Source organism: Acomys minous (assembly GCF_964271855.1).
Source record: "Acomys minous genome assembly, chromosome: 6".
Lineage (NCBI taxonomy): Eukaryota > Metazoa > Chordata > Mammalia > Rodentia > Muridae > Acomys > Acomys minous.
Window position 1 is genome coordinate 59126212 of NC_140487.1, and position 16144 is coordinate 59142355.

General features: G+C 46.2%; 1 protein-coding gene across 1 annotated transcript in view; it reads right to left on the reverse strand.

Moving 5' to 3' along the window:
• The window catches only part of FAM221A (family with sequence similarity 221 member A), a 58208-nt gene extending 47604 nt beyond the window's left edge, over positions 1 to 10604 (reverse strand). The window contains exon 1 of the mRNA XM_084787356.1: positions 10494 to 10604. The gene's annotated coding sequence lies outside the window, so the exon portion shown is untranslated. The remainder of the gene's footprint in view (positions 1 to 10493) is intronic.
• Between the last annotated feature and the right edge of the window lie 5540 nt (positions 10605 to 16144).

A 16144-nucleotide genomic window follows, 5' to 3' on the forward strand; every position in this document is an offset into this window, starting at 1 on the left:
GCTGCAAGGACTTCCACCAACTGCACCATTTCTCTAGCCACCGCGGCACCTAGATTCATCTCTAGATTAGCTGAAACCCAAACTATTATGAAGAAATACCCTGGCAAGTCTTGAGCAGAGGAGTTCCTGGTCAAAGCTCATTCCAGCTGCCTAGTTGGAAGAAATTGTAAAGGACAAGAATGGGAGGGGGGCGGGGGGGGGGGCGCGGCCGGGCGGTAGGGGCGCACGCCTTTAATCCCATTACTCGGGAGGCAGAGGCAGGTGGATCACTGTGAGTTCGAGGCCAGCCTGGTCTACAAAGTGAGTTCAGCCCACCCAAGGCTACACAGAGAAACCCTGTCTCGAAAAACAAAAAACAAAACAAACAAACAAACAAACAAAGAATGGGAGGCGGGGCATGCAGGCAGAATGGCAGCAGCCAGCAGCGTAGCCTGGGGTGGAGGTTGTGGGAGTGGTGGGAACAGACTGGGCTGGCTGACAGCAGAAACCCACCAAGGATCCTGACAGATTGGTTATGGAATGTGAGAGGGGAGAACCAGGGATGATGGCGTCAGGGCTCTGGTCTAAACTAAATGATGTCGTTTATCAAATAGTGGGAGAACAGGCAACTGTTGAGCGGTAGAGCTTGTGTCCGACACATCAAATTGAAGCCACCTATTCACCTCCCAAGTGGAGACAGTGAACTGAAACAACGGAGATGCAGAGCTGTGGCTTGGGGGTGCAGGAGAGGTGGAGACACAACAGGAAATAAGACATAAGAGATGCTGGCCTCCACCAGGCTTGGCGGCACTGCTGGCAGCCTATCGCTTGAGAGAGGGGAAGATTTTAAAGTTCCGGGACAGCTTAGGTTGCATTCTTATGTCAAAGGGCGGGGAAGGGCAGGCAAGGTGTGTTTAGTAGGAAATGACTGGAACTGAGAGGAACAGAGAGAGGACCTGGTACCCTTCCATGTTCACAGCAAGAAGAGGAAACACAAAAGCAGATTGAACAGCCCCCCCCCCCACCCCAGTGAGCAAGAAAAAAATATATAAAAATAAAACACTGAAGATTTAAAAAAAAAAAAAAAAAAAGAAAGAAAGTATTTCAGGAAGTAAGGCACAAAACTCCAACTAAATTTTTAAAAAGAAAAGAAGAACTAACACAGAGAATTAGAAAATAAGCTGAAACAGAACAGTAATCACTATTGGTCTGGTGACAAAATCCAGACAAAAGGTTATTGCACCCGACCTTGGAGCAAAGTATTGTAACTGCCCCTTTCTGCAGGATACTTTCTTGGAACCAAAACCAAACAGGGAACACACTTAGCTCCTTCCTTCGATTGTCTCATTGTTAACAACAGTATTAAAGTTATTTTGGAACATGGGTAATTTTATTACACTACAACAAATAATTTTATTTTATTTTTTTGGTTTTTTTGAGATCGGGTTTTTCTGTGAGGCTGGGGGAGGGGGTTCACACCTATAGTCCTAGCAAAGGAGACTGAAGAGGGTTGTGACTATATAGCAAGACTCTGCACCCAGAGAAGAGAAAGGGAGAGAGAGAACAAATATACACAAATCTTCAGTTGTAGACACACTTAGGAGGTAGAATCCTAATACAAAATTCTTATTTTTTTTTTTAAATTATTTTTAAAAGTTACATACTTTTGTCTCTCCCAGCTGACAGTGCCCCCACAAAGAGTGAATGTTCCTAAGACTCACTGGGCTGTCTGAGAGAGATGTGACAGTCACCCACCCTGCAAAGTGACACAGCACAACGGTTCCCTGTGGAGCCAGGGAAAGCAGCACTGCGGCAGGAGATGGCAAAGATGAGCATGCTACCATGAGTGTGGAGAGCACAGACCCCACCCAGGCTGCCAAGAGATGGGAGCATTTTGAACTGGGAGGATATAAGAAAAAGACCAAGGGTCCAGTTCTAAACTGATACTGTTACAAAAAGCAATCACGAGACTATATGTCTCTGTCTCCTGAGAAGGTCAGCGACCAATGGCAACCTTGTAGCAGAGTTCTGTGTGCCCTTGGTCCTTCCTTTCTTAAAGAACCAAGAATATCAAGGAAACAATGACTTCAAGAAATACACCATTTGCTCTTGGGACACCTTAATTGTACCAAAAGACAAAGATGCCATCCAAACTCAATCCTGACGAGTGAAAGCCACAAGGAGGTATTAGCACACACCTATCAGAACAGTTATATCAGGGCCCAGGAGATGACTCAGCAGGAAAAGTGGCTTTCCACCAAGCTGGAAGACAAGTTCAATCCCCCAGAGCCCTTGTGGGGAAAGGAAAGAACCAATCCCTGCAAGCTGTCTTTGACCTCTATAACATCACTATGGCATATCCATGAAGGCACATGGCCCCGCACGAGCGTGAGCACACACACACACATGCACAAAGAAAAAAGGAAGGAAGGAATGGTACCTATTATTACTCTTTAAAAACATAAATAAGGATGTAGTGATGAGGATCCTTTGTACACCAAGGGAAAAATTAGGGCAGACACTATAGAAATCAGTATACAGTTTCCCAGAATATTCAAAATAGAAACTATCGTGCAATCCCTACTGGGTTTATAGCCCAAGGGAATAAAATCAATGTGTCACATATCTTTGTTCATTGTCATAACAGCCCAAGACAAAGGGTCAATCTTGAGTATCCGTCAGCAGATAAACATATAAATAAATTACAGTATAAATATACAATGGAATAATACTCAGCCTTTGGGGAAAAGGAGGAAGCCTTGTCATATGCCATAATAAAGACAATCCTGGAGGTGTTTTAGTCAGTGTTCTATTGCTGTGAAGAGACGCCACAGCAATAGCGTGGCAATTCTTATAAAGGCAGACATTTAATTAGGGCTGACTTATAGATTCAGAGGTTCAGTCCATTATCACCCTTGCAGGAAGCAAGGTGATGCACAGACAGACATAGTGCCGGGAAGTAGCTGAGAGTTCCGGATCAGCAGGCAGCAGGAAGAGAGAGACACTGGGCCTGACGTAAGCATTTGAAACGTCAAAGCCTGCCTCCAATGTCACACTTGCTTCAACAAAGCCACACCCACTCCAACAAGGCCACACCCACTCCTACAAGGCCACGCCTACTCCTACAAGGCCACGCCCCCTAGTAGTGCAACTCCCTGTGGGGCCATTTTCGTTCAAACCACTACCAAAGGTGAGGAAACCAAATGTGCAGAAAACATTCCAACACAAACTCGCTAACAAGTACAACCTAAAAAGCCAGACCCCATAAAGGAAGCAGGAAGGTAGTACCATGGGAGTGTCGCTTGGGTACGGGGATGTTGCTGAAAGGACTCCCTCTCCATCCGTGAGGATTCCCTCCCTCCTTCCCACTCCTGAAACCACTCAACTGCTCCGGTCAAAGTTGCCAGCGGCTTCACACTGCCAAACCCAGCAGCCAAGTCTCTGCCACTGGCAACCCGTTGGCCAAAGCAGGCAAATGAACTCGGATGGACAGAGGGAGGCGGTGGCTATGGCAGGCAGGAAGTCTCTCCCTCCACCATGCCCCCATTTCCCTGTGTTTACAGCCTTGCATAATCATTCTCTTACAAGCCAACAGCATGGTGACGTTTAGACGTCGTTTCCTGGATTAGACTGTAAAAGACTGACTTCTGCCTTTTGGAGGACTTCTATCCAGTGCCTCCCTGGCTATCATATCATAGTTTGATGAAGGAAGCTGCCATGTCAGGAGGCCTGATGATGTTAAGCAACCTAGGACAGCCTCTGGCCTGCAACCAGGAAGGAACCAAAGTCCTCAGTCCGGGAGGCCACAGAAGACAGCCTTATCTGGAGAAGAGCTGCCTGTCCCGGCAAGCACTTTGATTGCCGCTTTGTATAGATGGTAAAGGGAAAGCGAGACTAACTGGGCCTGCACCCCTGACTGGATAGACACCGTGAGGGAAATCAATAAGGTTTAAAGTGGTCACTTCTTGGGTGATCACTGTTACAAACAACAGACAACTGAAAGCGTAGCTGTAGTCAAAGCCTGTGGGGTGTAACAACGGCTAGATTCGGGGAACAATGTTGCAAAGTTTGGGAACTTTGGATTTTGTAGTTCTGACTTGATTTGTTGTGGCTGGTGGTGATTCCCAATCCTCCTGACTCGGCTTAACGTGAGTGGAAGCTGGGACCCGATGGGAGCTTACAGCCAGCCTCCCACTGCTTGGGAGGGCACATAGGGAAGAAGACTGATGCTAATGTTAAACTTTCAAGAAACGGGGAGGGGCAGGGGAGGTCTCTACCAGCAGATGACAGAGAAAAAGCTAGTCTGCCTCAAACCAAAACTCTAAAGAGGAAAAGGATACTTTCATTTATATTTATTTCAGTAGTTAAGATTTGTGTGTGTGTGTGTGTGTGTGTGTGTGTGTGTGTGTGTAGGGCAGAAAAGGATATCAGATGCCTTGGAGCTAGTGTCTTAGTTACTTCTCTGTTCTATTGCTATGATAAAACACCACAGCCAAGGCAATTATAAAAGAAAAGCATTTAATTAGGTTCATGTTTCCGGAAGGTTAGAGTCCATGACAGCAGAGTGAAGGCGTGGCAGCAGGCACAGCTGACAGCTCACATCTCAAACAGCAAACAGGCAGCAGAGAGAGCACACTGGCATGGTAGAGGCTTTTGAAACCTCAAGCCCACACCAGGCGACACACCTCCAACAGGGCCATGTGTCCCAATCCTTCCAAAAACAGCCACCAAACTGAAGACCAAGTTTTCAAACACATGAGCTGCGGCGGTTGGGGAGAGGGGTAGGGGGGTGGGGGTGGGGGGAAGACAGCATTCTCATTCAAACCACTACAACTGGAGCAACAGGGCTGTTGTAAGTGCTGGACGCCAGACTCAGGTCCCTTGCGAAAGCAGTGAGTGCTTTCAAGCACTGAACTTTGTTCCTGACCCACCCTAACGTTTATAAACACAACTCTGTTCTCACAGGGGCTTCCTGGTAACTGCTTGGTCTTTTTAGTCCCTGGTCAAAAAGATTAAGTCAGTCTTAGGTTATTTATTGGCAATGGCGACCCAAGGCTCAAGAGATTACTAGCAGACTGCAAGTAACAAATCAATGTCAAAGTATTACCTCAATTCAGGCCAGGCAGAATTTCCACTACAAAAGCCACACCGACCATGAGATAGCAAACAACAAAAACAATCTATAATGGATGGCTATGAGTGTTGACTAGCAACTATTGAATTAGACCACAAAGAACTTCATTTCACATAATAGGATTTTATTAACCACGCCTGGTGCCACAAGCCTGTAACCTCGGCTACTCAGGAGACATGAGGAGGACAGTTGTGTGTTCCAGACGTGCCTGGGCAGTGTCGTGAGACCCTCTCTCAGATTTTAAGAAAATGAGTGAGAAGGTTGGTGTACTAGTTCCCTTCCTAGTGTGATAAGACACCGTTGTCAGGGCAACTTACAGGAAAAAGGGTTTATCTGGGGCTTACAGCTCCAGAGGGATAAGAGTCACAGTTAAAACCTGAGACAGGAGAGGAGAGACTCATCCGTGATTGTCCGATTAAAGCAAGCTGTATTTTGGGGTGCACCTGGGACTGGCCAGCCCGCTGTCTCACCCTAAGTCAGGATTTAGAAAGCAGCCCTGTGGGCCTCTTGAGCTCCTTTTCATAGGAGAGAGAAGGTGTTCACAGGGCCAGAGCTGGCTCTTACACATTGTTAGAAAAATACAATGAAAGGGAAGGAACGAGGGTAAGAATATACATCATAGCCGGGCGTGGTGGCGCACGCCTTTAATCCCAGCACTCGGGAGGCAGAGGCAGGGAGACCGCTGCGAGTTCGAGGCCAGCCTGGTCTACAAAGTTAATTCAGGACAGCCAAGGCTACGCAGAGAAATCCTGTCTCGAAAAACAAAACAAAAAACAGAACAAAACAAAAAGAATATACATCATATGAATAGGGCCTCAAGTTTAGCATAAAAACATGCTTTGCAGTTTCCATCAGATCTAAGAGACAAGGAGTTACTCTTAATTGCAAATAGAAACCTTAACTTGCAAGAACTTAACACAGGACAAACAGAAACTTACTCTCTAACTACAAACAGAGCCCTTAACTCACACAGGATAAACAAGGACTTAGTCTTAACTGTCTTAGCTGCAAACAGAACCCTTAACCTGCAAGGTTCACTGTTCCTGTTTTAGTGTCCTGCCCCAGACTCCATCACAGCAGGGAGGCCCCAGTGCTGAGTTCACGTCAAACTGCAACCATGGAGCACAGGGGACAAACGAAGACGGAGGGAGTCTTTAGACTCTCAGAGTGGCACACTTCCTCCAGCAAGACCACGCCCCTATGCTTCCCCAAAGAGCACTGAGTGTATTCAAATGCCAGAGAACAGAGATTTTTATCATCCAAACCAACACAATTGGGAACAGAACTCAGGAATAGAAGCAGAGAGAAGGGAGGAAAGAAAGGAGGACAGGAGGAAAGAGATGGAGAAAAGAATGGGGAAAAAAGGTTTTTTTTTAAAATCAGAGACCATTTGTTACTGCTTTTTTAAAAGAGAGAAGGCGGATCTCTGTGAGTTTGAATACAGCCTGATCTACAGAGCAAGTTCCAGAACAGCCAGGGCTACATCGAGAAACCCGGTCTTGAAAGAACAAAAAAAGAAAAAAGAAAGACAGACTTGTCTGCTGATGGGGATGAGGCGCAGGCCTCATGCATGCCAGGCACACACTGGACCACTGACATACATCACCCAACTCCAAATTTAAAAATAAATATATTTGAAGATTCTCACTTTTAGCCAAGATGACAAAATAGGAATTGCATTTGTGTCCTGTGGGTGGCTGAATAAACAAGCCCCCCTCCAAATCACTTATATTGGTGGATGTTAGCACACATGTCAAAAGAGACTTTGCAGATTAAAAAATCTTAAAACAGAAAGATTGTTAGTGTGCAAGCGATCCCACTAGCTTGCCTCAGGGGCCTAGCAACGTCTTACGACGTCATCACCTGCCTACCATCATCAGGTGCACCGCCTCCCCCACCTCACCCCACCCCCCCCCCTCTCTCTTCCTGCGTGTGTGCGTGCATGCGTGCGTGCGTGTATGTTTGTGTGTGTGTTCCAGCTTCCCTCTGTCCCCATGTTCTCCTTCTCTCTCTGTTCTTCTGTGCCCTCATGGCCCGTCCCCATCTGTCTGTCTGTCTGTCTTCCCCATCTGTCTGTCTGTCTGTCCACCGGTCCACTCATCCACCTCTACCTCTCCTCCTGGAGACCCTTTCCCACTCCACTCCCTTTCCCCAAATAAACTTCCTTATACTAGATATGCTGTGTGGCGGAATCATCTATCACCAGAGGACACTGAGCGTCATAACCAGTGACGTCTGTATAGGAAGCAGGCAGAGGCTATCTGAGCACCGCGGTTTGGGAATGGAAAGGTGGGCTCTATGCCAGAAAATGCAAGGCACGACGCCCTAGGAGCTGGACAAGACAAGGAATGCATTTGTTTCGACCCGGAGCCTCAAGAGGGAGGCAGGTCCTGCCAACACCTTGATCTCAGCCAGGATAACTGATTTCAGATTCCTGAACTCCAGGACTGCAAGGGAATAAATGTTTTCACCCATCAACTTCGTGATCATTTTTTGATGACAACCACAGAAAACATACTACTCCCCCTTAAACAGAGCAAAACCAGGGACCAGATATATAAAACAAGCTTTCAGACAAGAGACGACAGGAAGCCCAAAAAACGTTGGTCCCTGAGAGAAGAAAGAAACGGAGTCCCTGCCCACACCGAGCCCCCAGCATCGTTTTCAGTTTATACTGCTAGTTTAAAAGCCTAACAGATCCTGCTCAAACTATGGCACCAGCCAAGGACTATACGTGCAGTAAACTTCCAACCCCGACCCAGATCTAGCCAATGGACAGGACATTCTTCACAGTTGAGTACAGAGTGGGGTCTGACTTTCACATGAACTCTGATGCCCCAAATTTGGCCACGTCCCCTGGATGGGGAGGCCTGGTGGCACTCAGAGGAAGGAAAGCAGGCTACCAAGAAGAGACTTGATACCCTATGAGCATATGAGGGGGAAGAGGTCCCCCTCAGTCACAGTCATAGGGGAGAGGAGTAGGAGGAAAAGAGGAGGGAGGGAGGAATGGGAGGATACAAGGGATGGGATAACAATTTAGATGTAATATGAATAAATTAATAAAATATTTTTTAAAATTGTAATAAAAACAAAAAAATAAAAGCCTAACAGAGAGACCATGAACCCAAATCAGGCTAGATGTTGTCTTCACCTTTAAAATCAAAGTAGAGAATTCAGGAAGGCTGATCTGTAAAATAGAGACAGTACCACCCAAGGCAGAGCGACACTAAGAACGTGCCATGAGGCACAGCGAGGAATCCCCTGTGCGCATGCGCCATGGCGGCTCCTTTTGAAGCCTGCTTTTCCTCCTTTGAGCTTAGCATGTTAAATTCTACGAAGGGGCCATACCTAAGTCACTAAGCTCCAGATAGCATCAGAATGTGTAGCGCCCTTATTCTTTAGTACGTGCCTCAACCAACACAAGACACATGAAGTCTCATGAAGTAATTTAAACACTGAGGGTAAGGCAGGAGGATTGCCATGAGTTCAAGGCTAGCCAACTCTACACAGTCAAACCCTATTTCACAATACAAAGTAAACGGGGGAAGGGGGGCGGGGGAAGTTGTTTTATTTTTTATTTTTCTAAAATAAACTACAGGAGCAGCCCAAGGAGGTGACGTTCAATTATAACGCCCCAACCAGAGAGGAGAAACACACGTGTCCTGAATGTGAGTCTACTCTGTGACACCTTCTGCCCTGACACGCACTTTCTCTCTTCACAGAAGCCCTTGGCACATCTGAGTTCTCCAAGATGGAGCTCTGAGGAAAACAATCCGTTCCACCTTCTCAGGACAAGGACCCTTGAGTAAATTTGATTTCTGTTCCTCTTCCTCCCATCTCCCAAGCATTGGCTTTGAGAGGTGAGCAGCTAGAACCGGAAACAATTACAAAGCGTCAGTCAGGAGCTGTTGAAGGGGCCACCGTAGAGCTCTTCACGCATTGCTGGTGGAAATGTGAACCGCTGCAGCCACTTGGAAACCCGTGGTGTGCTCTTAGGAAGCCATGATGTGAACGCGCCCGCTTCAACAATGCCACTCTGGAACAAGAGAAACAAGCATATATAAACAGAGACCTACACATCTTATTGACAAGCATCAGAAACTGGAAAGAGCACAAATACCCACTAAGGAATGGATTAGTAAATTATGGTACATCTATACAGTGAAATATCTCTGCAATGCGAGACTCCTGATTTGCTATAACATGGATACACTCTAAGAGCATTATTCAAACTGCAGAAAGCTAACGTAGTCTGATCACCAGAACGCCCATTAAAAATAATAATAATAATAATAATAATAATAATAATAATCCGGGTATAGGGCTGCATGCTTGTGATCCCAGCACTGAGACGGTTGGAGACAGGAGGCTGGCTCACTAGCCAGCCAGCATTGCCTGCTTGGAGAGACCCTATTTCAGAAGGGATGGGGGTGTCTCCTGGCCTGAGAATGAAGAAACAACAGGCACACATACACACAGAGAAGCTGGGATTCGGTGGATTAGGCTCGCTCATGGAAACAACTTAGCACCCCAGAAGCTCAGCATGTTAATTCCCAGTTGAAGAGAAGGCCAGGTTACAGCGTACAGTTGGACAAGAGGGCGGGGCTATTGCATACAGATAAACAAGGAGGCGGGGTTAGCTAATCTCATAGGAGCAGTCTCTGTATGACAGAGAAGGATCAGAAAAAGGCTTTGCCTTCCCTCTGAGCCTCGCCTAAAAGCAAGGTTTTGTCATTATCCCATGGGGCTGAGGTACTAGTGTCCCTGACATGGCTGTGCTATGCGAAAGTCAACAGCGCATGCGCAAGTCGGACTTCATTCACTCAGCGCTCCTCCCACCGCTATAACCCGGCAATGGGGCGGCCTCCAGCAAGGTTTGTGCTCGGAACTTGAGGCAGCAATCTAATTTTTCTGTAAGAACTAGAAGATATTAAAGATACCGTGCATCCTTGACAAAATCTCAACACAGTCACATATCATGGAATTGGTAGCTATAGCAATTGTTTTTTTCCTGTTGCTGTGATAAAGTACAATGATCAAGGCAACTTATAGAGAAAGAAATTTATTTGGACTTGTTTCATGGCAGGAAGCAAAGAGATTGTCTTAGTTAGAGTTTCTATTGCTGTGAAGAGACAGCAGGACCATGGCAACTCTTTTGTTTGTTTGTTTGTTTGTTTGGATTTTCGAGACAGGGTTTCTCTGTGTAACACCTCTAGCTGTCCTGAAACTTTCTCTGTAGACCAGGCTGTACTTGAACTTACAGAGATCCACCTGCCTCTGCCTCCCAAGTGCTGGGATTAAAGGCGTGCGCCTCCACCTCGGAGGCTGGCAACTCATAAAAACAACAACAACAACAAACATTTGATTAGGGCTGACTTACAGTTTCAGAGGTTCGGTCCGTTATCATCATGGCTCGAAGCATGGCAGGGTGCAGGCTGACGCGGTCCTGGAGGCGCTGAGAGTTCTATGTCTTTATCCAAAGGCAGCTAGGAGGAAACAGGATTACCGCATCAGGCGGAACTTGAGCATAGGAGGCCTCAAAGCCCGCCCCCACAGTGACACACTTCCTGCAACAAAGCCACACCCACTCTAACAGGGCCACGCCTCCTAATAGTAACACTCCCCACGGACCAAGCACTCCAACACATGAATCATGGGGGCCAAACTTACTCAAACTACCCTAGAGATCACATCTTTTGCCACAAGCACAAAGCAGAGAGAGTGAATTTGAAGTGGGGTGAGGCCATATAATCTCAAAGCCTGGCCCCAGTGACATACCTCCTAAATCTCCAAAACAGCACCATCATCTGGGGACTAAGTATTCAAATACAGGAGTCCATGGGGCATGTCCTATGCAAACTACCTCGGAGACACTGAGTTAACAAGAACACATCTGCCGAACGTCATACAATTAAGGCAGCAGAAAGCAAAAATCACATTTCCTGAACTTCAACACAAAAGTAAATGGTGGGTTTTTGCTTTTGTTTTGTATACTAAAACAGTGATTTTTCAGAAAATAGTTAAAATAAAGTTCTATTTAGATTACATTCATTTATCACAACATAAATGTACAGTAAGCATTCTTTGAAGGATTCTCAGAGTTAAACCTAACCTAATATTATGTGTAAATTTCCACCAGTGGATCACTGTGCTTGCTTCCCCTACCCCCGGCCCCTAAACCCTGGAGTCACACCAGCCCTTCCTCCACTAGATGCCTCAGACCACAGTTCATTTCTTTGTCTGAAAAATCATAAGTTCCTATAATCTAGGGTCATCTCAGTCAAGAGAATGCTTTCATTAGATAGCATGTAGCCAAATCTCTAGGGCTTTTTTAAATTTGTTTATTTACTTTTTATTGATAAATGATTAATGCAGAGGCCCCAGCTCACTGCGGGTGGTGCCATCCCTGGGCAGGTGGTGCTGGGTTCTATAAGAAGGCAGGCTGAGCAAGCCAGAGGGAGCAAGGCAGTAAGCAGCACCCTTCCATGGGCTCTTTCAGTTCCTGCCTCCAGATGCCTACTGGACTTCCTGCCCTGACTTCTGTCAGTGATGGATTGCTTTTGTTTATATAGATTTATTTTATTTTGTGTGTATGAGTGTTTGGCCCACACGTATGTCTGTGTTCCACAGATGTATCTGGTGCCTCCATGTGGATACTGGGAATCAAACCCAGGACCTCTGTAAGAATAACAAGTGGTCTAAACCACCGAGCCAACTCTCCAGCCCTCAGTGATGGACTGCAATGTAGAGACATGTGCCAAATAAACACTTTTCTCCTCAGGTTGTTTTGGGGTCAGTGTTTTATCATTGTAACAGAAAAGCAAACTATGAAAATTAAGAAAAACATATAAATCAGGCACCAAAATGAAAAAAAAAGTGTTTTTTTTCAAATTATATTACTTTTGCGGATGGGGTTTTGCCTGTATGTATGTCTGTGTATCATGTGTGTACAGTGCCCACAGAGGCCATAAGAGGTCAGTGGATCCCCCGGAACTGGAGTTAAGACAGTTGTGAGCTGCCATGTGGGTGCTGGGAATCCATCCCAAGTCTTCAGGAAGAGCAGCTGGTGCTCTTAACTTCTGAGGCATTGCTTCAGCTTCCTAAACAGTGTTTTTTTAAAAATGGTACTAGCCGGGCTTGGTGGCGCATGCCTTTAATCGCAGCACTCGGGAGGCAGAGGCAGGCGGATCGCTGTGAGTTTGAGGCCAGTCTGGTCTACAAAGTGAGTCCAGGACAGCCAAGGCTACACAGAGAGACCCTGTCTCGAAAAACCAAAAATAAATAAATAAAATAAAAATGGTGCTAATCTATACGCAAAAGGAATATGAAGATGCACCTAGGATTTAGTGAGGTCCTAAAGTACTTATGAAGAGATACTTGAAAGATATAGGCTTTAATCCCAGCACTCGGGAGGCAGAGGCAGGCGGACCGCTGTGAGTTCGAGGCCAGCCTGGTCTACAAAGTGAGTCCAGGACGGCCAAGGCTACACAGAGAAACCCTGTCTCGGAAAACAAAAACAAAAACAAAAACAACAACAACAAAAAAAAAGATATAGGCACTACTGGTTAAAATTTAAAAGCAATAAAGTTTTTAAAAATCCTTACAGCTTAGCTCCCTTAAGTGCACACTACTATGGAATTATTTATGCCAAAGGTTACAAAATTGCATGTTCTTAGCATGTACAAGGCCCTGAGCTCAGTCTCTAGCCACTCCCATACTCGCACCCCAAATAAAAACAAAATGACTCGTAGCGGCTATAACTACAAACGCCCTCCTAGCGATGCAAGCCTAACTCTCCTCACTCACCAACTCAGCGCGGCTTAGGCATTGTATAAACATCCCCAGCTTCTCCCTGACTCTGGATCTTACAGAGAGATCCAGCTAGCCTCTGCTCCTAGTAACTGCTACCTAGGTAGCTAGGTACCTATGCTACCTAGTAACTGATGGGTCCTTTTGCTCTAGATAAGAGTCCTGGTGGGCTAGCAGCTCACTTAGTGCGAGTCTTTGGCAGCCTTTTAAAATCCGTGCATCAGGGAGCAGCAGCAGGCAGGGCCCTCCCAGGTAGCCAGTGTAACCTAGGTAACCATGAAAGCCTAGGACTGTAGAACTCTCCAAGTGTCACAGCTCTGTGTAAGCCTCAGAGGCTAAGACTCCTTAAACCAGTGGCACTAGCCAATATTATAACTCTTGGGCATAGAGTCTGAGACCCTTGGCCCTAAAGGCTTGACGGCTCTCTAGAACTCTCTTCCATGGCTCTTCACAGCCTTCTACCCACCACTACTTCTGTCTCAGTTCTCCACTCTTTCATGACTCCCACCGGACGCCTGATTCCTGCCCCCAGGACTCTCTAGGATGGCCCATTTGCCTGTTGTTGCTATAGCTGATGTCAGGCCTGCTGCTATGCAGGAGGCAGCTATTGACACATCTTAATCGCTGCTCCCCCCTGCTGCCACCGACCACAAGCCTTGCAGTTTCAACTCTTCTTCGGTTATCAATCAGCCACCACAGCTTGGCTTCTACAGCCGGGAGTGCCAGCTGCTCCCCTGTTGCTGTTGCTCTTGTTTCTGGTGCTTCCTTCATGTCACCTGCTCCACTCACACTACCAAAAGCCCACAAGGAAATACCTCCACAGAGAAGTGTTCCATTGTGCCTAATGTTGCAGAACCAGCTGTATTAGTTACCTTTCTTATCACTTGGACAAAATAGCTGACAAATAAAGCTTAAGGAAGAATGTTTTTCTTTTGACTCACAGTCTTACAGGATGATTCATCATGAGTAGGGAGCAGCTGGGCACACAGCATCTGCAATCGGGGAATAGAGATAGGGATGCACACCCGGCCGAGGCGTGCTTCCTTCCTCATGTTAAAGCCAGTCAAACTGACAACACGGTGGCTAGGATGAGATGCCCACCATAAATCTCAGGCATTTGACTATTGGGTTCCCACTTGGTGGCTATTTGGGAAGAATTAGGAGGTGAGCCTTGCTGGTGGAAGTGCATCCCTGGAGGAAGGCTTTGAGCTGTACTTCCTATTTGTGGATCAAGATGTGAACTCTCGCCTGGCCACCAAGGATGGATCTTTACTCTTCTGGAACCACAGGCTCAAACAAACCAGTCCTTAAGTTGCCTTAGTCAAGGTGTTTTATCACAGCAATAGAAACAATGTAACTATTACAAACGACACACTGTAACTAAGACAGCAATGGAGCTAGCCGTCAGACAGGAGGGCAGCCTTGGAAGGTGTCTAACACCTGACTTACCCAGTGAGCTGAGGAGCAAATCTCACACGCAAAGGAAGGTCCGCGCTTACACCAACAACAGAAAACCTTGATGGCTTCTATTTGCAACAGTCACAGCAGTCCCTCTGTGTGACCCCTCTGACCTTGTGGAAATGACTTCAGTCATCTACAGTTCAGTGAGGGGTAGGTTATAACAGAATGTCTGGGACAGTGTGAAACAGTCTTGGCTGACATTGTACCTTCTCACACTGTCCTTTTCAAAGCTGGAGGGGACATGGTAGATCCTGACTAGTATACCCATAAAATGGCAATCACTGTGAAGTTATTGGTTTTTGTTTTTGTTTTTGTTTTTTTCAGGTTACCAGTGGAGTGTTCAAAGGCAGGTACCGGTATGCAGGTAAGCCAACTGAGCATTTGACTGACAGTCCTTTTGCTTACAGCAGCCAGGGCAGCAAGGGAGAGTTCTAGAGGTCTAGACGGCTTTTAAGGAGTGATCCCTAAGGTTGTGTTGTGCCGTGCACACACAGGCATGAACATAAACATACATATACACAGTACATATATGATGGAGACATGGCTCAGTGGTATAGTGTTTGCCTAGAATTTAAGACCTCAGATTGAATCCCCAGCACTACAGAATAAGCACAGAACAGTTTAGTAACGTAATGTTTAAATAAGTCATCAGATACCTGTTAAATGCCAGTGTGCTATGGATGCCCACATTATGTCAAATAAAGTGAACCAAATATTTCAGGTGGTTTTTCCTCCTGACCCCAAGCACCCAGAATAATGACTCATGAGACACATTAAATATTAAAAACAAAACAAAACAAAAAACAAAAACCACAGGCCATATCACTAGGCTCTTCTCTGACTTGCTCATCACTTAATAACCCATTTATATTAATCTACATTCTACCACACGGCTGGTTACCTGTGCCCAGGTACCATGCATCCATTCTCTTCACCTCTTGCCAGCTGAATCTCTCTTGCCTGGCATTATCCCAGAATCCTTTCTGCCTGCGGGATGTCCCACCTCCTATTTCCTGCCTCAGCTATAGGCCACTAGCCTCTTCATGACAGGTGATGCTTCCATGCAGACACAAAATAAATTCTCCCAACAAAATAAAGCCCTCCCACCTAAAAGGCATCAGAAAAATTAGAGTTAATATGGTACTTCATGTCAGGCACATCAAATCCATGGAGGAAAAAGGGAGTGCTGAAAGATGGCTGGAAAGATCCCTTAGCACCTCTGATGTGACACATGAAGGATGTCTGCAAGGAAATTATAAAAGTGTCTAGTTTTTTAAGGCTGAGAGTTGCAGAGGAATATAAAATCTGATACTACAGGCATGGCCATGTCTGGGATGCTTCGTCTAGGAGGGGAAGGCTGAATATGGAACAGGAAGAATGCAGAACTGGTGAGAGGAAGTCAACAAGAATCAGGTGAGACATGCAGCCTGGACAAGTTAGGGTTTTGATATGCTAAATTTTAATTCAATGTCTCAAGTGCCTCCATGCTGGCCTCAAATTCACTATATAGCTGAGGTTGGCCTTAAATTTATGATCCTGGTCTCTCCGTTTCCCTAGTGCGCTGGCTAATTTTATGTCAACTCGTCACAGGCTAGAGTCATCTGAAAGGAAGGACATGCAATTGAGAAAATGTCTCCATAAGATTAGGCTGACAGCCAGGTGTGGTGGCCCATGCCTGTAATCCCAGCATTCGGGAGGCAGAGGCAGGTGGATCTGAGTTCGAGGCCAGCCTGCTCTACAAAGCAAGTCCAGGACAGTGAA